The sequence below is a fragment of the Aquarana catesbeiana genome, linkage group LG12, assembly GCF_042186555.1.
Source record: "Aquarana catesbeiana isolate 2022-GZ linkage group LG12, ASM4218655v1, whole genome shotgun sequence".
In the NCBI taxonomy this organism is placed as follows: Eukaryota; Metazoa; Chordata; class Amphibia; order Anura; family Ranidae; genus Aquarana; species Aquarana catesbeiana.
The window spans coordinates 171,198,879-171,226,014 of NC_133335.1; positions in this window are offsets into that span (position 1 = coordinate 171,198,879).

Consider the following 27,136-nt stretch of genomic DNA (forward strand, 5'->3'; position numbering starts at 1 on the left):
ATGACCACCCCATCAAAAAAAAAATAATAATATTTTTTTAAAAAATCATTTTTGAAAAAAAAAACATTTTTGAAAAAAAAATCATTTTTAAAAAAAACTAATTTTTGAAAAAAAATAATTAAAAAAAAAAAATAAAAAAAAATAAATCATTTTTGAAAAAAAAAAAATCATTTAAAAGAAAAAAAAAATCAAAAAAAATTAATTTTTGAAAAAAAAAATCATTTTTGATATTAAGCTTTTTAACACTTTTCACAGTTACTCCAGCCACTCCACCCAGTTACTCCACCCACTCCGGTTGTAGACTACTGTAAGTGGAGGCAAGAACACTTCACTCAATTTCCCCAGGAATTGTAGCTTTTCTAGTTATTATTATTATTATTATAGCCAAATTTATCACCCTAACTTCTCCCACAGTTTTTACACTACATAGACAGTAATTTGCAAAGAGGGGACACTAGAGAGAAGGGAAGAGGGTTGCTACTCACCCCTGAAAGACTGGAGACAGAAGGAACGGATTCCCCCAAGGTGGGGTTTTTAGGCAGAACAATGACAAATGAAGTCAAAGATTGTATGAAAAGTATAACAAATTTATTTATACAAAAATGGCATGATATGAAAAATGTAAAACAATGAGCTCCAGTGGGAAGTATCTTAACACTAAAATTGGCTAAACATACATTGGCAGACACATATTCATAACAAAACTTGATGTCATGAACATTAAAGCTGATGCGTTTCAACCCATACACTAAGGGTCTTCTTCAGAGGGTCTGTCTGCTGGAAAACATATACAAATAAAGTTGGCATACATCTATGAATCCCATTATATATGGCAAAAAATTGTATTTACCGTACAGTATACAATATGGTATAATTACCCAACAATGTATATCCAGCGGGAAAAAAGAAAAGTCTCCCACATGGAGATCCCTTAAAAAGCTTTTTTCCTCTCCTCCCCAAGGCAGAGTCCAATGCACCTCCACCGCCACAGCAACTCAGACCAGGGCAGCGAAAACAATGATGCAACTTGCGAGAGATCACACTCTATTACACCGCCCACCAGGCAGAACGGCCGAAGGAAAAATACACCTGCGATAGAATCAGAGAACAAACTAAATCATTGCCCATTACATATATAACAGATTAACCAAATTTGTTGTGGGCCATACGGGGCCACTGGGGGACTAAAGCCTCCAAATATATCATGCGTGCAATGCAAACAAAAAATACCAGTGTGAATCCGGCCTCAATGTCATTTAATTGGTGTTCTATTACCTTGTGGAACTTTGTGAAAAGCTGAAATATACCAGTGTGAATCCGGAATCAATGTCATTTAATTGGTGTGCTATTACTTTCTGGAACGTTTCACCGAATGGTGCACGAAATATCGTTGTTTTTGCGGCGAAATTGGACCCATAGGAATGAAAGGCGAAATGTTCAAAACTAGAGTGGGAGGTGACAAAAGCTGACATTATGACCCCCCCATGATCAGCCAAAACATTATGACCACCCCATCAAAAAAAATAATAATATTTTTTTTTTAAAAATCATTTTTGAAATAAAAAAATCATTTTTGAAAAAAAACATTTTTGAAAAAAAAATTATTTTTGAAAAAAAAATCATTTTTGACAAAAAAAAATTTGAAAAAAACTCATTTAAAAAAATCATTTTTGAAAAAAAAATAATTTAAAATAAAAAAAAAAATTCAAAAAAATTTCATTTTTGAAAAAAAAAATCATTTTTGATATTAAGCTTTTTAACACTTTTCACAGTTACTCCAGCCACTCCAACCACACAACATTTACTCAAGCCACTCCACCCAGTTATTCCACCCACTCCGGTTGTAGACTACTGTAGGTGGAGGCAAGAACATTTCACACAATTTCCCCAGGAATTGTAGCTTTTCTAGTTATTAATATTATTATTATAGCCAAATTTATCACCCTAACTTCTCCCACAGTTTTTACACTACATAGACAGTAATATACCGAAACGTGCGGATTGTTCCCGATTGGTGTGCTATTACTTTGTGAAACGTTTTGCCAAATGGTGTTCTATTACCTTGTGGAACTTTGTGAAAAGCTGAAATATACCAGTGTGGATCCGGAATCAATGTCATTTAATTGGTGTGCTATTACTTTCTGGAACGTTTCGCCGAATGGTGCACAAAATATCGTTGTTTTTGTGGCAAAATTGGTCCCATAGGAATGAATGGCGAAATGTTCAGTCATTTAATTGGTGTGCTATTACCTTGTGTAACTTTGTGAAAAGCTGAAAAATACCAGTGTGAATCCGGCCTCAATGTCATTTAATTGGTGTGCTATTACTTTGTGGAACGTTTCGCCGAATGGTTCACTAAATATCATAGTTTTTGTGGCGAAATTGCTCCTATAGGAATGAATGGCGAAATGTTCAAAACTAGAGTGGGAGGTGACAAAAGCTGACAACCCCATGATCAGCTAAAACATTATGACCACATGATCAGCCAAATAATTTATGACCACCCCATTATCAGCCAAAACATTATGACCACAACATGATCAGCCAAAATATTATGACCACCCCATGAAAAAAAATAATCAAAAAAAATATTTTTGAAAAAAAATTTATTTTTGAAAAAAAAATTCATTTTTGAAAAAAAAATTCATTTTTGAAAAAAAACAAAAAACATTTTTGAAAAAAAATGCTGGCCAGCATTTCTTGTATCCCACATTGCTCTTATCTTATTTTATTACTTCTTTTTTGGGATCACTTTTATTACCTTGGAGTCTACCATTTGACATTTTTAATAAACCCAATTGGTTTTTGACCTGCACCATTGGAGTCCTTCTCCTTTCCTCTGTTTTATATGATTACTTCCTGGAGCCTTCATGGAACAGCTTCGGAGATGGCTATCAGACTGGGGAGCACTTGGAGTCTGCACGGTTCAGGAGCCAAGGATATTACCTTGAACCAGGTCTCATTCATCTGTGTCCAGCACCCGAGCAACCTCTGATGAATACAGCACAAGACCCCAAGCTTGTTTGACCCCTCTGTCGTATGACATTTGGGGTCCATCACAGCTGGTAAGAGTACCCATTTACTTTTCGAGTTTCGTTGTTATTGACTACAGACAAGCCTTACACCATTTTTCCAAGATTGGGACTACCTCTGTCAGAGGGACATACCATTCAACACTCTTGTGGACACTTTTTTCACCTACTTACTGGGCTATATTTAGTCTACCCAATATGTTTTGGTTTTACATTTAGTTTTTTATTTATACTTTTTAATAGCGCTACACTGTCAAATTTACCACCCTAACTCCTCCCACAGCTTTTACACTACATAGACAGTAATATACCGAAACGTGCGGATTGTTCCCGATTGGTGTACTATTACTTTGTGGAACGTTTTGCCAAATGGTTCACAAAATATTGTTGTTTTTGCGGCAAAATTGGTCCCATAGGAATGAATGGCGAAATGTTCAAAACTAGAGTGGGAGGTGACAAAAGCTAAAAAATCAGGACATGATTTCTAAACTGCCACCACTCCCTCATTTTCAAGCCCACCTACACAAATCTTATATCAAAACGTTCAGCTATCCCTGCTGCCACTAAACATGTCCACAGCTATGCCATAGTCCTGATAGTTTTCCCAATATGACCATTTGTTTGCAAATCATGCTGTCCATTGACATTCATTGAAACTCCACTCTAGCCACTTCAAATTTGAAGGGCAATATCTAAACTGTGACTGTGCCTTCATTTTTAATATTTCAGAGACATACTATGCATCAAAATCTAGGTCTGGGTCTTGTGATTCTCACAATATAAAGCTCTTTGTTGTAGGATTTATAGCTTTTAAAATACGACAATTTGAAGTACTGCACAGTTATTACAGCTATCATGATCCTGTGTATTGTGTTTTGAGCAGTGGTTGTGAAGCATAAACAGGGCATGAGCTTTGCCAGGAAACAGTGGTTGTAAACACTGATTATCATCAAACAGATAGCACACTTTCACCTCCATTCTACGCCAAGATGCTGAGACCCCCCAAATGCATGTAGTCATACCTTCATCTGCTAGGCTTGATAATGCTGCTAATGTTTTTATAAATGTATGTTTTAATGTAACTGTGAAGCACTTTGGGCAACAACGTTGCAATTAAATGTGCTACATAAATAAAGTTGAAATACACATAGCGGAGGAGAGCAAAAAAAATCCCAAGAAATTCTTTAAGTAGGTAAACAGTAAAAAAGGGAGGACAGACCATATTGGCCCCATAAAGAATGAGGAAGGAGATCTGGCTACAAAAGATGGGGAGATGGCAAAGGTATTGAATTTATTTTTCTCCTCAGTCTTCACGAGTGAATCGGGGGGCTTCAGTAACCAAAACTGCAGTGTTTATCCTCATGACACAACACAGGAAGCACCTCCATGGTTTATTTATTTATTTTATTTATTTATTTCAGGTACTTATATAGCGCCGTCAATTTATGCAGCGCTTTACATATATATATTATACATTCACATCAGTCCCTATACCCTCAAGGAGCTTACAATCTAAGGTCCCTAACTCACATTCATACCTATACTAGGGCCAATTTAGACAGGATCCAATTAACCTACCAGCATGTCTTTGGAGTGTGGGAGGAAACCGGAGTACCCAGAGGAAACCCACGCAGACACAGGGAGAACATGCAAACTCCAGGCAGGTAGTGTCGTGGTCGGGATTTGAACCAGCGACCCTTCTTACTGCTAGGCGAGAGTGCTACCCACTGCGCCACTGTGGTTAACAGAGGACGGAATTAAAATTAGACTTGAGAAACTTAACATTAATAAATCACCGGGACCAGATGGCTTGCGTCCGAGGGTACTTAGGGAACTCAGTCAGGTGATTGCCAGACCGTTGTTCCTAATTTTTACAGACAGTCTATTGACTGGAATGGTACCAGCTGATTGGAGAAAAGCCAATGTAGCACCAATATTTAAAAAGGGCCCAAAAAACATCCCTGGGAATTACAGACCAGTTAGCCTAACATCAATAGTATGTAAACTCTTGGAGGGGATGATAAGGGACTATATACAAGATTTTAGTAATAAGAACAATATCATTAGCAGTAATCAGCATGGATTCATGAAGAATCGTTCTTGCCAAACCAATCTATTAACCTTCTATGAGGAGGTGAGTTGCCATCTAGATAAAGGAAGGCCCGTAGACGTGGTGTATCTGGATTTTGCAAAAGCATTTGACACAGTTCCCCATAAACGTTTACTGTACAAAATAAGGTCCGTTGGCATGGACCATAGGGTGAGTACATGGATTGAAAACTGGCTACAAGGGCGTGTTCAGAGGGTGGTGATAAATGGGGAGTACTCAGAATGGTCAGGGGTGGGTAGTGGGGTTCCCCAGGGTTCTGTGCTGGGACCAATCCTATTTAATTTGTTTATAAATGACCTGAAGGATAGGATAAACAGTTCAATCTCTGTATTTGCAGACGATACTAAGCTAAGCAGGGCAATAACTTCTCCGCAGGATGTGGAAACCTTGCAAAAAGACCTGAACAAATTAATGGGGTGGGCGACTACATGGCAAATGAGGTTCAATGTAGAAAAATGTAAAATAATGCATTTGGGTGGCAAAAATATGAATGCAATCTATACACTGGGGGAGAACCTCTAGGGGAATCTAGGATGGAAAAGGACCTGGGGGTCCTAGTAGATGATAGGCTCAGCAATGGCATGCAATGCCAAGCTGCTGCTAATAAAGCAAACAGAATATTGGCATGCATTAAAAGGGGATCAACTCCAGAGATAAAATGATAATTCTCCCACTCTACAAGACTCTGGTCCGGCCGCACCTGGAGTATGCTGTCCAGTTCTGGGCACCAGTCCTCAGGAGGGATGTACTGGAAATGGAGCGAGTACAAAGAAGGGCAACAAAGCTAATAAAGGGTCTGGAGGATCTTAGTTATGAGGAAAGGTTGCGAGCGCTGAACTTATTCTCTCTGGAGAAGAGACGCTTGAGAGGGGATATGATTTCAATTTACAAATACTGTACTGGTGACCCCACAATAGGGATAAAACTTTTTCGCAGAAGAGAGTTTAATAAGACTCATGGCCACTCATTACAATTAGAAGAAAAGAGGTTTAACCTTAAACTACGTAGAGGGTTCTTTACTGTAAGAGCGGCAAGGATGTGGAATTCCCTTCCACAGGCGGTGGTCTCAGCGGGGAGCATTGATAGCTTCAAGAAACTATTAGATAATCACCTGAATGACCGCAACATACAGGGATATGTAATGTAATACTGACACATAATCACACACATAGGTTGGACTTGATGGACTTGTGTCTTTTTTCAACCTCACCTACTATGTAACTATGTAACTATGTAAATGCATTTCTCACTCTATCAAACTTGTCATGTGCACTTTTTAAATTTGATCAATCAATTGGTTAGTGTAATGTTTACTATCTCTACTCACTCCAAACACTCCACACAGTTACTCTGCCCACTCCATAAAGTTACTCTGCCCAGTCCAACCTTTCCACAGTTACTCCAGCCTCTCCAACCACTCAACAGTTACTCAAGCCACTCCTCCCAGTTACTCTGCCCACTCCAGTTGTAGAGGCAAGAACACTTTTCACAATTTCCCCAGAAATTGTAGCTTTTCTAGTTATTATTCTTATTATAGCCAAATTTACCACCCTAAATTAAATATGAAAAGCTGCGCTTAGAACAATGGTTTAGGTATGCTGCCCCCCTTAAAAGAGCTTCCCTAAGGATTCTCCGCTGATTGGAATTAAATTGAAAAGGGGTATGGCGCTCCCTATGGGGTGATGTATGGGAGGGGGGGTTTTGTTAGAGTAGTTATATTCCCAGGTGATTTCCCCAATATGATCCTAGTGGAGGTACCTCATACCAGCAGGAAAAATTAGTTACCATAAATATATATGTCTATAGCTACATACATACACATATATACACATATGTATATACACACACATATATATATACGCACACACATATACCAGCAGAAATAAATGATTGTTTAGACAAGGAGCTGTCTTCAGTGGTAGTTCGACCAGACCCTATAGTAAGGGATGTAGGCTGAGACCCCTACAGCTGTGATAGGTCTGCACCATATACCACCACAGAGTGAAATAACTATAACATATACATGTAAAACATATGTGTGCTCTACTAGTGCAAATTAATCCAAACCATATAATAAAATCTGTCTTAACAGTGCGAAATAAATATATACATATAAAATGTATTACCAAAAAATACATATCATATGTACCAAAAAATACATATCATAATCAAAGTCCAGTGATCAAGTAATTTCATCTCAAGCTAGTTAGTGCAAAAAAACACAATTAAAAGTTTTGGTGATTATAGTCCTTAAAGTGAAAAAACTTTTCAGACCCAGTGTTCCAAGCAAATTCGTGACTTGAGTGCTCTCAGATAGTTCCTGTGACTTTTGTGCTCCCCCTTATGGGTCCCCACTCACCGAATCCAACAGCCCCAGAAGGGGCAACCAGCGTAGGGTATCTCAATCACGGTCTCCTCTCCACACCAATCATGTAGGGCATTCAGGATGATTTCCGTGCTGTTGGTTTTCCCAATGGCTTCCCGGATCCACCAGCCCCAGACGGGGCAGATTGCATGGGGTATTACGGTCACAATCTCCTCTCCCCCACCGTCCTACCGAGCATCCAGGTAATTTCCTTACTGTTGGGTTAGGTGTTCACAATGGCTCCCTCATAGAAAGAAAAAATAGGAGGCTCCCATGGTGTAGTAGGTAAAAGAACTTTTATTCAAAAAACTCCATCAGCATTCAAGGGAGTAAAAATTAAAAACAAGGATAAGCTAAACTAAAATTAAATGGAATAAAAAGTCAGCAGTTTACTACCTCAGGGTACAGATATGTGCCTGAGAACAGGCCCGTATGGATTAGATGCGTACCGCTGGTTGGAGCTGTTTGCGCTCCACCTGCGTTCCAAACAGGGTCCGTACCCGGAAGTGACGTCAATGACAAAACGCGTACGACGGCGCCACGCACGCTAAGTCACTTCCGGGTACGGACCCTCCATGCTGATGGAGTTTTTTGAATAAAAGTTCTTTTACCTACTACACCATGGGAGCCTCCTATTTTTTCTTTCTATGAGGGAGCCATTGTGAACACCTAACCCAACAGTAAGGAAATTACCTGGATGCTCGGTAGGATGGTGGGGGAGAGGAGATTGTGACCGTAATACCCCATGCAATCTGCCCCGTCTGGGGCTGGTGGATCCGGGAAGCCATTGGGAAAACCAACAGCATGGAAATCATCCTGAATGCCCTACATGATTGGTGTGAAGAGGAGACCGTGATTGAGATACCCTACGCTGGTTGCCCCTTCTGGGGCTGTTGGATTCGGTGAGTGGGGACCCATAAGGGGAGCACAAAAGTCACAGGAACTATCTGAGAGCACTCAAGTCACGAATTTGCTTGGAACACTGGGTCTGAAAAGTTTTTTCACTTTAAGGACTATAATCACCAAAACTTTTAATTGTTTTTTTGCACTAACTAGCTTGAGATGAAATTACTTGATCACTGGACTTTGATTATGATATGTATTTTTTGGTACATATGATATGTATTTTTTGGTAATACATTTTATATATATACATTTATTTCGCACTGTTAAGACAGATTTTATTATATGGTTTGGATTAATTTGCACTAGTAGAGCACACATATGTTTTACATGTATATGTTATAGTTATTTCACTCTGTGGTGGTATATGGTGCAGACCTATCACAGCTGTAGGGGTCTCAGCCTACATCCCTTACTATAGGGTCTGGTCGAACTACCACTGAAGATAGCTCCTTGTCTAAACAATCATTTATTTCTGCTGGTATATGTGTGTGCGTATATATATATGTGTGTATATACATATGTGTATATATGTGTATGTATGTAGCTATAGACATATATATTTATGGTAACTAATTTTTCCTGCTGGTATGAGGTACCTCCACTAGGATCATATTGGGGAAATCACCTGGGAATATAACTACTCTAACAAAACCCCCCCCTCCCATACATCACCCCATAGGGAGCGCCATACCCCTTTTCAATTTAATTCCAAATTTACCACCCCAACTCCTCCCACAGCTTTTACACTACATAGACAGTAATATACCGAAACGTGTGGATTGTTCCCGATTGGTGTGCTATTACTTTGTGGAACGTTTCGCTGAATAGTTCACAAAATATCGTTGAATGGCGAAATGTTCAATGTCATTTAATTGGTGTGCTATTACCTTGTGGAACTTTGTGAAAAGCTGAAAAATACCAGTGTGAATCCGGCTTCAATGTCATATTTTTTTTTATATAATCTTTATTTTGAAAAATTTTTAGGTAACAAACAAGTAGACATTTAACAAGACACGTAAGTAGTAAAGGATATGACATGACAGGTTATAAAATGATGGGTCCCCTATCGGGTGCATGTAGTCAATGGGAAAATAACTCAGAGATGAACACAATTTTAGGGAATTGTCCCGGGGAATTGTTATCAACATTTTAAAATTATGATATGAACTCTAACATCAATGGATAACCCCTATCATAGCTATCTGGTACATCGCTATAGAGGATGTGTGTCTCTAATTAAAGGTAAACCTTAGACCGCACATTTAGACCCAGGGTCCATCAACATATGGAACAAAGTGGGGTGAAGGAAACATATTAAAGTAAGAGAGACAAACAAAAATAAAATAAAAATAAAATAAGATAGTACTGTGTCCTAAATCTGAAAAGAACCAAAAACATCCGCTAGCATGATAGGCTAAGGTAATCTGTGGCAGGCCTGCCAGAGTTCTGCTGTCCCTGAGCCTGTTTAGATCTTTGGATCCTCGCACTCTCCCCAGCCCAACCCCATCAAACAGAGGGGGCCGCAGCCATTGAGGGCCCCTGAGCAGATAGCCCAGGTGGGTTTGCATAACTTATCCAGGTAGCCCACATGGAGTAACATTTCTCATATCTATCTTTATATTGTGCCATCCACTCCTCTGCGGCCTTAATTTGATTAACTAAAGCCACCCATTCGGCATGAGTAGGTATACGGGGCTTTTTCCAATGGATTGGGATTAGCTGCTGTGCTGCATTAAGCAGATGGGGTAGTACGGATGTGCGCTATTGGGCAAGAGGAGTGGTGGGAAAGTGCAACAAGGATTCCAACAGGGAATCTGGGAGCTCCAAGTACAATCTTGATCTGAGCATGGATATTCAACCAAAAGGGTCATAATTTGGGGCATTCCCACCAGATGTGAAGGAATGAGCCTCTGAGGCCACATTCTCTCCAGCAGGCATCTGAAAGGGAAGGATATATCTTCATGAGCTTAGAGGGTACTCTATACCACCTAGTCAAAATTTTATAACTATTCTCCTGCATTTTTGTGCTCGAGTGTGTCAGTCTATATAGACTATCCAGCTGAGGCTCTGTGAAGATGCGCTGAAGGTCTCTCTCCCATTCTCTAATGAACCCTGGCTTTTCCTCAATATGCATGTGCGACAATAGGTCATATAGTACTGAGATGGCATGGGGAATAGCCGAGCCTGCCATACATAAATGCTCGAATGGTGAGGCTAAAGTAGGTGACCGGACTCCTTGGGGAAGACTGTTGATAAAGTGCTTAAGCTGTCTGTAACGCCATTCATCCATAGGGAAAGAACCATACTGTTCCCTCAACATAGTCAGTGTTAACAGGCCATGGTCCTGAACAAATCTGCCACATCTGGACTCTCCATCAGCCGCCCAGGACCGAAAGAAGGAAGGATGTTCCCCAGGAGCAAACCAGGGGAAACCACTTAGGGGCGCCAAGGGGGAAATCGGTAGTGCGAGCTTCCCTCCCCTGTTCAGGGCATCCCATGTTGCCAAGGCATGGGCAGCCAGTGGAGAGATCAGTGTCAAGAGACCTCTATGTTCCTGGGGAACCCAGGGGGCATGAGATAAATTTCAGCCTGCTAGAAATTTGTCTAGGGGTACCAATCTAAAATGCGTTGTAAAGGTACTGCTTCATAGTATCTGCCGACTACGGGTACCCCCAAACCTCCCCTTGTCTTGGGGCACTGCAACGTACATAGAGCTAGCTGAAGGCATTTCCCACCATATATACTCAATAAACAGACTATTCAGGGTTGAGAAGAAAGTTCTAGGAAGGGCAATCGGCACCATCTGCAGGAAAAACAATATACGAGGAAGCACATTCATTTTAAGAACACTGACTCGGCCCATCTATGAAAATGCAGCCCTATCCTATCTTTTCAGGTCTACTTTAATAGTAGCAAGTAGCGGTGTGTAGTTGCATTTGTAAAGCCGGGAACAGCTCGTGGGCAAGTGTACCCCTAAGTATTTCAGGGCGGTTGGGCACCATGTAAATGAGAAAGCAGATTGCAGCTGTGTACGCAAACCCCGGTGAACATTTAGTGACAGAATTTCAGACTTGTTATAATTTAGCTTGAAATTAGATAGTAAGTTAAATGCTTTCAGCTCTGCCATAATGTTAGGTAATGATATCAGGGGATCAGAGACATAAAAGAAGACGTCGTCTGCGTAAGCAGATATCTTATGTTCTGTCGGATCTAGCCTAAAGCCCCTGATATCGTCATTGAGACGGATCCTATTATGCAGCGGTTCAAGGGTTAGAGCAAATATAAGAGGGGATAGTGGACACCCCTGGCGTGTCCCATTACTAGTCGGGAAGGTATCAGACAATAGCCCATTAACCTTCACTCTGGCAGTCAGGGAGCTATACAGAGTGGATATCCAAGCCAGCATATTGGGGCCCAAACCGAGTCTGGTCAGCACCATTTTCATGTAGGTCCAGTCCACCCTATCAAACGCTTTCTCAGCATCAGTGGAAAGCAAGAGGCAGGGGGAGGTCGTCCCCTGAGATTCAACCCAATGTATCAATTGGAGTGCCCTATTTGAGTTATCCCTTGCCTCTCTGCCCATGATAAATCCCGTCTGATCGGGGTGGATCACCGTCGAGAGGATCAGATTGAGTCTATTGGCCAATATTTTGGCTAAGATCTTAATATCTGTGTTCAAAAGTGATATAGGCCTATAGTTACCTGGCAGGGTATGGTCTTTCCCCTCTTTTGGGAGAACTGTGATGTGCGCCATTAGTGCTTCCGAGGGCATTACTGTACCGGAGGCCAAGGCTGTGAAATAAGCACACATGGGATTAGAAAGCACCTCAGAATATTTCTTGTAGTAGGTGTTAGTATAGCCGTCTGGGCTGGGGCTTTTCCCATTAGGGAGGTCTTTCACCACCGCCTGAATCTCCGATACAGAAATGGGGGTATCTAATTGTTTGCCAATGGAGGCCTCTATTTGGGGGAGTTGGCCTCTGTTAGATATTGAAGAATACGTTTGACCCGTTGGGGTTCCAAAGAGCCAGGCAAGGCTCCTGGGAGATGGTACAACTGTACATAATAGTCCCTAAGTGTGTTTTCTATTTTTGAGGAGTGGATAACTGAGGCACCCGTCGTGGAAGTGAGTTTATGTACGTGTCCAGTGGCCTGTTGGTGCTTAAGGGCTCTCGCCAGCAACCTCCCACATTTATTACCAAATTCATAGAATTTGTGCGCCAAATGGCCTATACGTGCCTTAATTTTGGTGTCTAGTAGAGTAGCTAATTCCTGTCTAAGGGCATATAGCTCTGACACCATAATAGGGGTAACATTTTTCTTGTGCATGAGTTCTGCCAAATGTATTTTGGCTAAGAGGGTCTGTAGTTCCCCCCTCCCTGGCTTTCTTCAGTCTCGCCCCCTGGGAAATCAGCCTTATGGCCCTCCCAAACGGATCCCATGCCTACCTTGCCTGGTTTATTCTCTGCAAAATACAGAGAAATGGTGTCTGACACTTGTTTCAAGGCAACCACATCATCCAATATGTTATCGTTCAAACGCCATCTCCATGTCCGAGCCTCCACAGATAGGGGATGCAAAGAGATAGAAAACGGCGCATGGTCAGAAATGGTAATGGAGCCTATGGAAGCTCCAGCTAGGGAGTAAAGGGAGTACTGGTCCATCATCAAAAGATCTATGCGGGTATAAGTATTATGAGTGCCTGAAAAATAGCTATAGTCCCTGTCTGCTGGGTGGAGTAGTCTCCAGCAGTCTACTAAATGGTGTGTCAGCAGGGACTTCCTAAAATGCTTCAGAAAGGCAAATGAGTGCATAGAGTGGCCCAAAGATGTATCTATATGTGGATCAGGGCTAACATTAAAGTCTCCCCGCAAGATGAGCTGACCCTCCCGGAAGGCAGACAGGGATTCCAGAGTAGAGTCTAGGAAGGTAAGCTGTTTGTTATTCGGGGCGCACACAGCTGCAAAAGTAAATTTACGATTAAAAATAGTGCCTTTAACGAACACAAATCGACCCTCTGGATCAATCAATTGATCCGTCATGATGAATGGACAATGTTTGTGGATTGCTATTTAGGACGGGGCAGTTGCTGAGGTACCACAATGTATATAGATGGGTAGGGAGGGGGGGACCGAGTCAGTGCGAAAGTGTGTTTCTTGCAAAAAAATGACATGCGCCCCCATACGTTTCATCTCAAGCCACAACTTACTGCGCTTTGATGGGGATCCTAGGCCGCGTACGTTGTAGGATAGGACTTTCAGAGCAGCCATGATATGAAGTCACACAACAGGATCACTAGACCAGTGGTAGGAGGGAGATGAGACCAACAGCACATCCAGGCCCACAGCAAGGAACGCAGTAAACACATAGAGCATAAGCATGAGCCTAAAAAGTAAAGCAGTTATAGCAGGTGTAAACTTAGCGTAGAAAGAACACAGAAAACAAAAACCTAAACATAAAGAAAAAAAAAACAAATTAAATTGTAGCTTTTCTAGTTAAGTGTTCTTGCATAGCAAGACCACTTACTGTTATCTCACATATATATTCTTCTTCTTATTATTATTATTATTATATTAATATTATTATATTATTATAATTATTATATTATTATTATAGCCAAATTTACCACCCTAACTCCTCCCACGGTTTTTACACTACATAGACAAGTAAATGGTTCACGAAATATCGTTGTTTTTGCGGCAAAATTGGTCCCATAGGAATGAATGGGGAAACTAAAGTGGGAGGTGACAAAAGCTGAAAAATCAGAACATGATTTCTAAACTGCCGCCACTCCCTCGTTTTCAAGCCCACCTACACAAATCTTATATCAAAACGTTCAGCTATCCCTGCTGCCACTAAACATGTCCACGGCTAAGCCATAGTCCTGACAGTTTTCACAATATGACCATTTGTTTGCAACTCACGCCGTCCATTGACATTCATTGAAACTACACTCTAGCCCCTTCAAATTTGAAGGGCAATTTCTAAACTGCGACTGTGCCTCCATTTTTAATATTTCAGAGACATACTATGTATCAAAATCTAGGTCTGGGTCTTATGATTCTCACAATATAAAGATCTTCGCTGTAGGATGTATAGTTTTTAAAATACGGCCATTTGAATTACTGCACAGTTGTTAAATCTATCATTATCCTGTCTATTGTGTATTGAGCAGTATTTGTGAAGCATAAACAGGGCATGAGCGTTGCTAGGAAACAGTGGTTGTAAACACAAGATGCTGAGACACCCCAAATGCATGTGACTTCATCTGCTAGACTTGATAATGCTTGTAGACTCCTCCCACAGTTTTTACACTACAGAGACAAGTAATATACCGAAACGTGCGGATTGTTCCCGAATGGTGTGCTATTACTTTGTGGAACGTTTCGCCGAATGGTCCACTAAATATTGTCGTTTTTGCGGCAAAATTGGTCCCATAGGAATGAATGGTGAAATGTTCAAAACTAGAGTGGGAGGTGACAAAAGCTGACAACCCCATGATCAGCCAAAACATTATGACCACCCCATGATCAGCCAAAACATTATGACCGCCCCATGTAAAAAAATAATATTTTTGAAAAAAAAAAATCATTTTGAAAAAAATAAAAATTAATTTTGAAAAAAAAAAATATTTTTGAAAAAAAAAATTATTTTTGAAAAAAATATATATTTTTGAAAAAAAAAATTTAAAAAAATCATTTTTGAAAAAAATAAAATTCATTTTTGAAAAAAAAAATTCATTTTTGAAAAAAAAATCATTAAAAAATCATTAAAAAAATCATTTTTGAAAAAACAAAAAACAAAATCATTTTTGAAAAAAAAAGCAAAATCATTTTTGAAAAAAAAAAAATCACAAAGCTCTGAGGGGAATTATAGCTCCTCTCACACAGCTCTAAGGACAATTATAGCATTATAGCTCCTCCCACACAGCTTGGAGGGAAGTTATAGCTCCTCCAATACAGCTTTGAGGGGAATTATAGCTCCTCCCACACAGCTCAAAGGGGAATTATAGCATTATAGCTTAGCATTATAGCTCCTCCCACACAGCTCTGAGGAGAATTATAGCTCCTCCCACACAACTCTGAGGGGAATTATAGTTTCTCCCACACCGCTGTGAGGGGAATTATAGCTCCTCCCACACAGCTCTGAGGGGAATTACAGCTTAGCATTATAGCTCCTCCCGCACAGCTCTGAGGAGAATTAGAGCTCCTCCCACACAACTCTGAGAGGAATTATAGTTTCTCCCACACTGCTGTGAGGGGAATTATAGCTCCTTTTAAACAGCTCTGAGGGGAAATGTAGCTCCTCCCACACAGCTCTGAGGGGAATTATAGCTTCTCCCACACAGCTCTAAGGGGAATTATAGCTCCTCCCACACAACACTAAGGGGAATTGTATCTCCTCCCATACAGCTCTGAGGGGAATTATAGCATTATTGCTCCTCCCACACAGCTCAGAGGGGAGTTATAGCTCCTCCCACACAGCTCTGAGGCGAATTATAGCTCCTCCTCCAACACAACTCTGAGGGGAATTATAGCTCTTCGAACAAAGCTCTGAGGGGAATTATAGCTCCTTCCACAAATATCATCATGCCATCTAAAGGAAAGAGATCTAAAGCTGCAAAGATACGCTGGACTAAACTGGATCCGGAGCCCCACAGCAGCATAGTGGATATGGAGGTTTGTGACAGTGAATGTGCCCAGGAGGTACATAGTGAACCTGTGGTGTCATTTTCATGTTCAACTCAGTGTCAAGTTCAAGAGCACAGTGACAGTGTGATGGCCACTTCTGAAAACCATGGCATGCAAGAACCATGTGTACCAAGTGAGATTTCTGTGCAGGCATCATTTCATCAGGGTCATCATGGCTATGGAAGGTTAAGGAACAAACAGTGTATATGCATGGCTCTGACATTTTTGGCATACCACAGTGAGCTTGATGATGTGAGAAAGGGTGATCTTAATCAAATACTGAAGAAGGGCAACAGCTTGTATGGCTCAACAATAAAACAGCTAAAACAAAGAAATGTCTATCAGCATCAGCACTTGACAATGGAAGAAGTGCCCCTCAAAGTCAACACTGAAAAATATGAGTATAACGTTGTTAAATCTCCAGTGTTATCGGGATGTATGAGAGACACGGTAGACGGTGACAACCAAGGTTGGTTTGTTGACCTCTCCACAAGACTTCAGTGCCTTAATGCAGATGTTACACATGCACTTTTTATAGTAGTGCCATATTGCATTGCATTGTTCAGAGACAAGTCTGGGAGATATGGACTGTTTGATTCTCATAGTCGAAATAAGGATGGACTTCCTGCGACTGGAAAAGGAAAAGCTGTTATGATCACTTTTACACATTTGAGTGATATGGGGGCAAGGATTTATAAGTTGTATGAATTGCTCCTTACAGACACCAGAGGCCCTATTGATGGACTGCAGTATGACTTCATGCCAGTCTCATTTCATCGTGCAAGACGTCTGTCAGATGGTTTGCTGTCCCCACTGGTGCAATCTGACAAACCACATAATGCAAAGCATGTGGAGAACAAAGTGACACAGATGACCAAAGATGCAACACACACTGGATTCCCAGCCAGCAAGCATTCTCCACGGTCACTTGATGCAAAATCCTCACAGGGCATATGGAAGGACAGTAAGGCATTGTCCAAATTAAATGCACAGAGATGACAAAAACTGAAGACAAGACACAGAAATGAAAGAAGGCATGATTTCAAGGCTACAAAGATGTCTGTCACCAATAAGAAAAGGACATACATCACCAGCCGATACAGAGCAGATGCTGATTTTAAGTTGAAGCAGAAGCAATATATCATTCGCAAATATGCAACAGATGCTAATTTCAACTTGAAGCAGAAGCAATACATCACCAGAAAATATGCGACAAATGCAGATTTCAACTTGAAGCAGAAGCAATACATCACCAGAAAATATGCGACAAATGCAGATTTCAACTTGAAGCAGAAGCAATACATGATCAGAAAATATGCAACAAATGCAGATTACAACTTGAAGAAGAAGCAATACATCACCAGAAAATATGCGACAAATGCCGATTTCAATTTGAAGCAGAAGCAATACATCACCAGAAAATATCATAATGATCCTGCTTTCAGAAAACGTCGCTTGCAACATTGCATGAGTTACATGAAAATGAAGCGTCACACTCAAGCAGATTTTCGCATAACCCATAAGATGCAATGTGCCTTCAAAATAAGAATGAAGTACAGACGATGTACTCGTGTCATGCGGGAATGCAGTCAACCAGTGGACAACAGCCTAATGCAGACAGCTATATCCACTTTCCATGAATGCATTAAAGCTGGGCCAACATTTGTGTGCACGATGTGTCATCGCACCCTTTTCCCTAACCAAGTGAAACATTGCATTCACAGCAATTACAAGAAGAATCTACACATTGTTGCTGCCTGTTTGACAGGGAAATATATCCATGTGTGCAACAATCACTGTCAAGGACCTGAACAATGCACCGTACCAGATGAAAGGACCAAAGAATGGATTTGTCACAATTGTGATTCACATTTAAAAGCAGGACACAAATGATCCATCGCTGTGGCTAACAACATGGAGCTGGCGCCCATTCCCCCAGAGCTCTGCGATTTGAATGTGCTGGAAAGACAACTTTTGGCCAAAATACTGCCATTTGCCAAGATCATCACACTTCCCAAAGGTCGACAGGCAGCTATACATGGCGCTGTAGTGTGTGTGCCATCCGAGGTGGAAACCACGGTCAATACTCTACCAAGATCGCACAGCACATCCCAGTTACACAGAGTGAAGCTGAAAAGACGTCTGACTTACAAAGGCCACCAGCTGTTTCATAATGTCAACATGGGAAATGTAGTAGCAGGTCTGTCAAAACTCATTGACACACACCTTGACTGCAGTGACATTTCAATTAGAGTGGATGAGACAATCGCTGATGATGATGATGATAATGTTGATGATGATGGGATGGAACTCGATAGTTGTGACGAAACTGAAATGATGGAGATACTTGAACGCATCGAAAATTGTGATCCATCAGAGGTACAGTCTGCATGTTTACCGGCTGCTTCTGAGCAACAGGAAGGCCATGACCAACAACCTCCCAATGCAGAGGATGAGAAGGATACACTAAGACCTGGAATTGGCCTAGACAGTTGTTTGCAGCCATCTGACCTTGGAGAGGAAGCACTGACACACAGTGATGGAATATTCAGCATTGCACCTGCACAAGGAAACACACCTGTTAGCTTCTTTAAAGTTCCTAGGCTTGAGGCAATGGCTTTCCCTGTTCAGTTCCCTACTGGACAGAATACATTGGACCAGGCAAGACAAGTCAAACTGTCCCTGAGCATGTATTTCAATGAAAGGCTTTTTTGTGTTGATACTCGTTTTGCAAGAGACACAAGCTACCTCTTCTTTGCGCAGTTTGTCACAGAAACACACATGGCCAAAAGCAGCATGTCCATCCAGTTAAGGAAAGGAAAACCCAATACCAGGGATGGACGGAAAATATCCAACAAGCTGCTACAGGACAAGTGTGAGGTTGAGAGGTTGGTGCGAAACCGAGATGCCACAAGGTTCATGCAACCACTGAGAGGGAGTCCAGCTTACTGGGATAAAAATCTGAAGAATTTGCTAGCCATGGTCAGACAATTGGGTAAGCCAACATTTTTTCTTACCTTCTCTGCTGCAGAATTCAGATGGCCAGAGGTAATAACGGCAATAAAGGCACAACAAGGTCAAAAGGTGGATTTTGCGGGGCTAGACTGGGCTGAAAAGTGTGACATTCTTTGAGGCAACCCAGTGACCACCATGCGCATGTTTGACAAACGGGTTGATGCTCTGATGCGAGAGCTGCTGTTGGGTCCTGCACAGCCAATTGGTGAAGTTATTGATTACTTTTACCGGGTTGAATTTCAGGCGAGAGGGAGCCCTCATATACATTGTCTCTGTTGGGTAGCAGGAGCTCCTATATTTGGACAAGACAGTGATGACAAGGTGTGTGCCTTTATAGATCATAACATCTCATGCCAGCTGCCTGATGAAGCCAAACAGGCCTTACTTCACAGATTTGTAACAGAACTTCCAATGCACAGCAGATCTCATTCAAAATCATGCAAGAAAGGTAACAGAGTATGCAGATTTGGATTTCCAAAGCCACCTATTAGAAAAATGAGGATAACTTACCCAATGCAAGAAGAACAAGGAGATTGTGCAATGAAACCACAAGCAGCCAAAAACAAACTGAAACCAGTCTGGGATTTGCTTAATAACCCAAAAGTGCAGCTTGAAGACATGTCACAGCTACTGGCACAGTGTGATATGACTTTGAATCAGTACAACTCGTACATTCAGGCATTGACCTCCTCAAGCGTGATTCTAATGAAGCGTGATGTCAAGGACTGCTGGGTGAACAACTACAATCCACATTTGCTGACGGCCTGGAACGCCAACATGGACATCCAGTACATTCTTGATGAGTATGGTTGCATCATGTACATGTTGTCCTACATATCCAAGCCAGAATGGGAGCTGAGTGACTATCTCAAAACAATAGTCAAAGAAATGAGCCCAGAAACAGCGACAGAACGAGAAGAAATGAAAGAGGTTCTTCAGGCTTATTCAAAACACAGAGAGGTCAGCGCCCAGGAGTCTGTGGCCCGTACGTGCAGCCTGAAAATGAAGTCTTGCTCACGTGAGGTTGTTTTTCTTCCAACTGGTGACAACGCACTGAAAATGAGTCTCCCGCTCAGTGCATTGCAGAACAAACCAGCCGATTCTCCTAATGTGTGGATGACGAGTTTTGTCGACAAATACAGAGCCAGACCCGAAACACCAGAGTTTGAGTCCATGTGTCTGGCAGACTTTGCATCCCATTACAGGGTTGTCTATGGCAAGCAGAAGGAAGACAGCAAGCGTGTCAGCCTATTGAATGAAATGGGAATGATTCAAAAACGCACGAGAGGGAAGCCTGCAATCATCAGGTACGTACGTTTCTCAGAGAAGAAGGACCCCGAGAACTACTACGGCAGACTGCTTAAACTCTACCTCCCCCACCGTTCAGAGTCATCACTGAAAACTGTAAGGTTCCCAACACACCAGGATTTTTACAAAGGCGCCTGTGTGAGCTTACCAGGAGAAGAAGCAATCCGAGCAGTGTCTGCAATTGTTACCAGCAACCAAAAGAAGTTCAAACAACACAACAAAATTGTGGAACAAGTCTTGGATGACTTTGTAAAAAACGGCCCTGTTGAAGATGCTTGGAACACCTTTGCCCCAGAAGCTGAGTTGGATAGGTTGGAATGTATAGAGGAACGCAAAGAAGGGGAGCCAGTTCATGAGAATGAACAAGATGATGTTCCGGAGTATACACGTCACAAACAAACAGGTGGAATTGCGCTTACTGTGAAGGCCCCACAAATGTGCCCTGATTTCCTTCGGAAAATGTACAGAAACCTTAACCGGACACAAGCTCAGACATTCTACTCAGTTTGTGACTGGTGCACTAACCATGTGCGTGGCCTAAATCCTGACCCATTCTATTACTTTGTCACTGGTGGTGCAGGGACAGGCAAATCACACCTGATAAAGTGCATCTATGCTGAGGCGACAAAGATACTCTGTAAACTTACCAGACTACGTGAGGAAGCAGACATATCCATGCCCAGCGTTTTACTAACTGCATTTACAGGAACAGCAGCTTTCAACATTTCAGGCAACACTTTGCATTCTCTGCTGAAGTTGCCAAGAAGCTTGAAGCCACCCTACCAAGGACTTGGAAATCTAATAGATGAAGTTAGGGCACAGCTGTCAAATGCGGAGATCATTGTTATTGACGAGGTGTCAATGATTTCAAAGCCCCTGTTTGCCTACATCAACTGGAGATTACAGCAAATCAAAGGCAGTAAGAAACCTTTTGGTGGTATGTCAGTACTAGCAGTAGGAGACTTTTACCAGGTCCCCCTGCTGGGAAAAAGTAAGCCACTCTGCGTGTTTGAGGAAAATACCAATGACCTCTGGAAAGACAACTTTCAGATGATCACGCTGACAGAGATCATGCGACAGAAGGATGACATTTCATTTGCTGAGCTTTTGAATAGAATCAGAGTCAAGCAGAAGACTGTCACCTTAAGCAATGATGACAAAGCTCTGCTTGCTCAGGCTTTTACAGATCCCACCCACTGCCCTAATGACGTGCTACACATATTTGCCACCAACAAAGAGGTTCACAAACATAATGCTGCAACTGTGTCTGTTCTCCATTCAAACGTCACCAACATAGATGCCGACGATTACAGAAAAGACCCTAAGAGAGGAGTGATGCTGAGGCAACACCAACCTTTCAAAGGACACAAAGACAATCTGATTGACACACAGCAAGCAGCTGAAGGTGCCCGTATCATGATCACAAGAAACATTGATGTAGAAGATGGGCTTGTTAACGGGACATTTGGCAAGATTGCAAGAATAATCATCCAGACTGAAAATGGTACTACTACGGTAAACAAGCTTGGGCTTATGCTGGACAATCCAAATGCAGGACAGAGATACCGTAACAAGTCGTCTTGTGATGCTGACAACTTGGTGTACATAGAAAGGGTAGAGGAAAACCTGAGACAGAAAGGAGTTGTTCGCAGGCAGTTCCCCCTGAAGTTGGCTTTTGCATGTACAATTCATAAGTGTCAGGGGATGTCGATACAGTCAGCAGTGGTCTCATTGAAACGGGTCTTCCAACCGGGAATGGCCTATGTTGCTCTGAGTAGAACGACTACACTGCAAGGACTGTACATAACTGACTTTGATGAGAAGAAGATCTTTGCTGATCATGAAATCACAGCCTCCCTGGATTCAATGAAGAATGCATCACTGGAAAGTGTTATGCCCCTCTTAAAGTTTCTACAGACAACAGACAAACAGCAAACATTAACAATTATCCATCACAACACGGAAGGATTACGAGCTCACATTGAAGATATCAAATCTCACCATGAGTTGACACTTGGAGATGTTTTATGTTTCACTGAAACTCATCTCTCAGGCTCTTCTGTTGCTGAAAGTCTCCAGCTGGAGGGCTACAACCTGTTCAAACGCAACAGACACCTCTTGTACACGAACCTTCCTGACATTGCAAGTAAAAGTGGTGGAGGTGTCGCCTTGTATGTCAGAAACCATTTCAAGGCCTTTGAAAAGCAGTATCATCACAATGTGACTGACTTGGAGTTCTTGGTTGTCAAACTGGAGTCCCCTGTACAAGCTTTGATCGCTGTTGTTTACAGGCCACCGGATTACAGTATTGGCCAATTCCTTACTAACCTGCTGGGCCTCTTGGAATCTTTGGAAATAATGGATTGCCAACCTATAATCCTCTGTGGAGATTTCAATGAAGATTTTCTGTGCAGAGAAAAGAAGCCAATATCTGATCTTCTTCACTCAAGAGGATATACCCAACTGGTCTGGGCAGCCACCACAGAAAAAAACACACTGTTGGATCACATTTACATCTCCAGGGTGCAGCACTGTCTCCAGTCAGGAGTACTGCACAGTTATTACAGCTATCATGATCCTGTGTATTGCGTTTTGAACAGTGGTTGTGAACATGCTTAGAGCCTGCATAAACAGGGCATGAGTGATGCCAGGAAACAGTGGTTGTGAGACAGTGGTCATCAAACAGATAATAAAGTGGCAATGAGGGTCAGTTTATGTTATGTGAGTTTTATGTCAGTTTTAGTTATGTGGGACCATTTACAATTAGCTAAACATCATTCTCTATATTTCATGTTTGGTGTACTTGTTAGACACTGAACTCACTTACTCCCCCCCATCCATCACAGACATCTGTCCTCATCACACTCACCCTCTCCTTCCTGTGCTATAGCCTGCTTGCTGATTAGTAAGACAAATAAAGAAACAGCAAGGAGCAAAACTGCAGAGAAACTGAAAATTTTTAAGGGTTTAAAGTATATGCTTTAATGAATTGCCTTGTATCCAAAAAGTTCAAAAAGTTGACTGTTCAAAATGTTAATACAATGTATAACGGAAATATACTGCCAGTTCACTTGTGATGCAATATATTGAAATTATATGTACACTGTGTAAACGGTTTTTGACACACTTGATTTTGGGACGCGAGTCCGTCAGGTGCTATGCTTTGGCTGGGGCGGAATAAATCCTGGTAACCCTTAAGTCTGTGTCCGACAAAGTCATTTACCGATATTTCTACCTTCTACATCATTAGCACTTGTGCACTTTTTAAATTTGATCAATCAATTGGTTAGTGTAATGTTTACTATCTTTACTCACTACAAACACTCCACACAGTTACTTTCCCCAGAAATTGTAGCTTCTCTAGTTATTTTTATTATTATTATAGCCAAATTTACCACCCTAACTCCTCCCACAATTTTTACACTACATAGACAAGTAATATACCGAAACGTGCGGATTGTTCCCAAATGGTGTGCTATTACTTTGAGGAACATTTCGCCGAATGGTTCACGAAATATCGTCATTTTTGCGGTGAAATTGGTCCCATAGGAATGAATGGGGAAACTAGAGTGGGAGGTGACAAAAGCTGAAAAATCAGAACATGATTTTTCAGCTCATTTTCAAGCCCACCTACACAAATCTTATATCAAAACGTTCAGCTATCCCTGCTGCCACTAAACATGTCCACGGCTAAGCCATAGTCCTGATAGTTTTCACAATATGACCCTTTGTTTGCAACTCACACCATCCATTGACATTCATTTTCTAGTTATTATTATTATTATTATTATAATAGCCAAATTTCCACCTTAACTCCTCCCACAGTTTTTACACTACATAGACAAGTAATACACCGAAACGTGCGGATTGTTCCCGAATGGTGTGCTATTATTTTGTGGAACGTTTCGCCGAATGGTTCATGAAATATCGTCATTTTTGCTGCAAAATTGGTCCCATAGGAATGAATGGGGAAACTAGAGTGGGAGGTGACAAAAGCTGAAAAATCAGACCATGATTTCTAAACTGCCACTACTCCCTCATTTTCAAGCCCACCTACACACATCTTATATCAAAACGTTCAGCTATCCCTGCTGCCACTAAACATGTCCACGGCTAAGCCATAGTCCTGATAGTTTTCACAATATGACCATTTGTTTGCAACTCACACCGTCCATTGACATTCATTGAAACTACACTCTAGCCCCTTCAAATTTGAAGGGCAATTTCTAAACTGCGACAGCCTCAATTTTTAATATTTCACAGACATACTATACATCAAAATCTAGGTCTGGGTCTTGTGATTCTCACAATATAAAGATCTTCACTGTAGGATTTATAGTTTTTAAAATACGGTCATTTGAATTAGTGCACAGTTACTACATCTATCATGGTCCAATGTATTGTGTATTGAGCAGTATTTGTGAAGCATAAACAGGGCATGAGCGTTGCTAGGAAACAGTGGTTGTAAACACAAGATGCTGAGACCCCCCAAATGCATGTGGTCATACCTTCATCTGCTAGACTTGATAATGCTTGTAGACTCCTCCCACAGTTTTTACACTACAGAGACAAGTAATATACCGAAACGGTGCGGATTGTTCCCGATTGGTGTGCTATTACTTTGTGGTTCATGAAATATCGTAGTTTTTGCGGCGAAATTGGTCCAATAGGATTGAATGGCGAAATGTTCAATGTCATTTAATTGGTGTGCTATTACTTTGTGGAACTTTTTTCGCCGAATGGTTCACGAAATATCGTCGTTTTTGCGGCAATATTGGTCCCATAGGAATGAATGGCGAAATGTTCAATGTCATTTAATTGGTGTGCTATTACTTTGTGGAACGTTTCGCCGAATGGTTCACGAAATATCATCGTTTTTGCGACGAAATTGGTCCCATAGGAATGAATGGTGAAATGTTCAAAAGCTGACAACCCCATGATTAGCCAAAATATTATGACCACCCCATGATCAGCCAAAACATTATGACCGCCCCATGAAAAAAAAAATATTTTTGAAAAAAAATATATATATTTTTGAAAAAAAAAATATATTTTTGAAAAAAAAAAATTATTTTTGAAAAAAAAATATTTTTGAAAAAAAAAATTATTTTTGAAAAAAAAAAAATATTATTGAGAAAAAAAATCATTTAAAAAAAATCATTTTAAAAAAATAATTTTTGAAAAAAAAAATCATTTTTGAAAAAAAAAATCATTTAAAAAAATCATTTAAAAAAAAAATTCATTTTTGAAAAAAAAAATAATTTTTGAAAAAAAAAATCATTTAAAAAAAATCATTTAAAAAAAATCATTTTTGAAAAAAAATTCATTTTTGGAAAAAAAAATCATTTTTGAAAAAAAAAAATTTTTTTTGAAAAATTCATAATTTTTGAAAAAAAAATTTTTGAAAAAAATGTTCAGCTCTTTCAGCTAATGATTTGACTTCAACTGTTTTACTACTATTTATATTTATTAAAATATTAAGCTTTTTAACACTTTTCACAGTTTCTCAAGCCACTCCACTCCACCCAGTTACTCGGCCCACTCCAGTTGTAGAGGCAAGAACACTTTTCACAATTTCCCCAGAAATTGTAACTTTTCTAGTTTAGTGCCGGTTCACACAGGGGCGGCACGACTTGCAGGTCGCCTCAGCGAGGCGACCTGCAAACGACTTCTGAGGCGACTTGCAAAACGACTTCTGTATAGAAGACTATGCAAGTCGCCCCAAGTCGCCGCCAAAGTAGTACAGGAACCTTTTTCTAAGTCGGAGCGACTTGCGTCGCTCCTATTAGAACGGTTCCGTAGCACAGAACGGGAGGCGACTTGTCAGGCGACTAGGTCGCCTGACAAGTCGCCCCTATGTGAACCGAGCCTAAGTGTTCTTGCATAGCAAGACCACTTATTGTTATCTCACATATATATTATTCTTATTATTATTATAGCCAAATTTACCACCCTAACTCCTCCCACAGTTTTTACACTACATAGACAAGTAATATACCGAAACGTGTGGATTGTTCCCGAATGGTGTGCTATTACTTTGTGGAACGTTTCGCCGAATGGTTCACGAAATATCGTAGTTTTTGCAGCGAAATTGGTCCCATAGGAATGAATGGGGAAACTAGAGTGGGAGATGGCAAAAGCTGGAAAATCAGAACATGATTTCTAAACTGCCGCCACTCCCTCATTTTCAAGCCCACCTACACAAATCTTATATCAAAACGTTCAGCTATCCCTGCTGCCACTAAACATGTCCACGGCTAAGCCATAGTCCTGATAGTTTTCACAATATGACCATTTGTTTGCAACTCACGCTGTCCATTGACATTCATTGAAACTACACTCTAGCCCCTTCAAATTTGAAGGGCAATTTCTAAACTGCGACTGTGCCTCCATTTTTAATATTTCAGAGACATACTATGTATCAAAATCTAGGTCTGGGTCTTGTGATTCTCACAATATAAAGATCTTTGCTGTAGGATGTATAGTTTTTAAAATACGGCCATTTGTTTAGAGGTCATTTCAGGAAATTTTAGCCATCAGAGTGTACTGTTAGTGTTTGTTTTGTTGCCATGGTTACCAAAGCTTCTGTTATACACAGGGGGGGAGGTGGCTGGAGCATCTCAGCTCTGATTACAGAGCCTGGGGGAGGGGACAGACACACCATGTACTGATTTATAATAGAGGAATATGATGGGGCAGTTTTGATGGG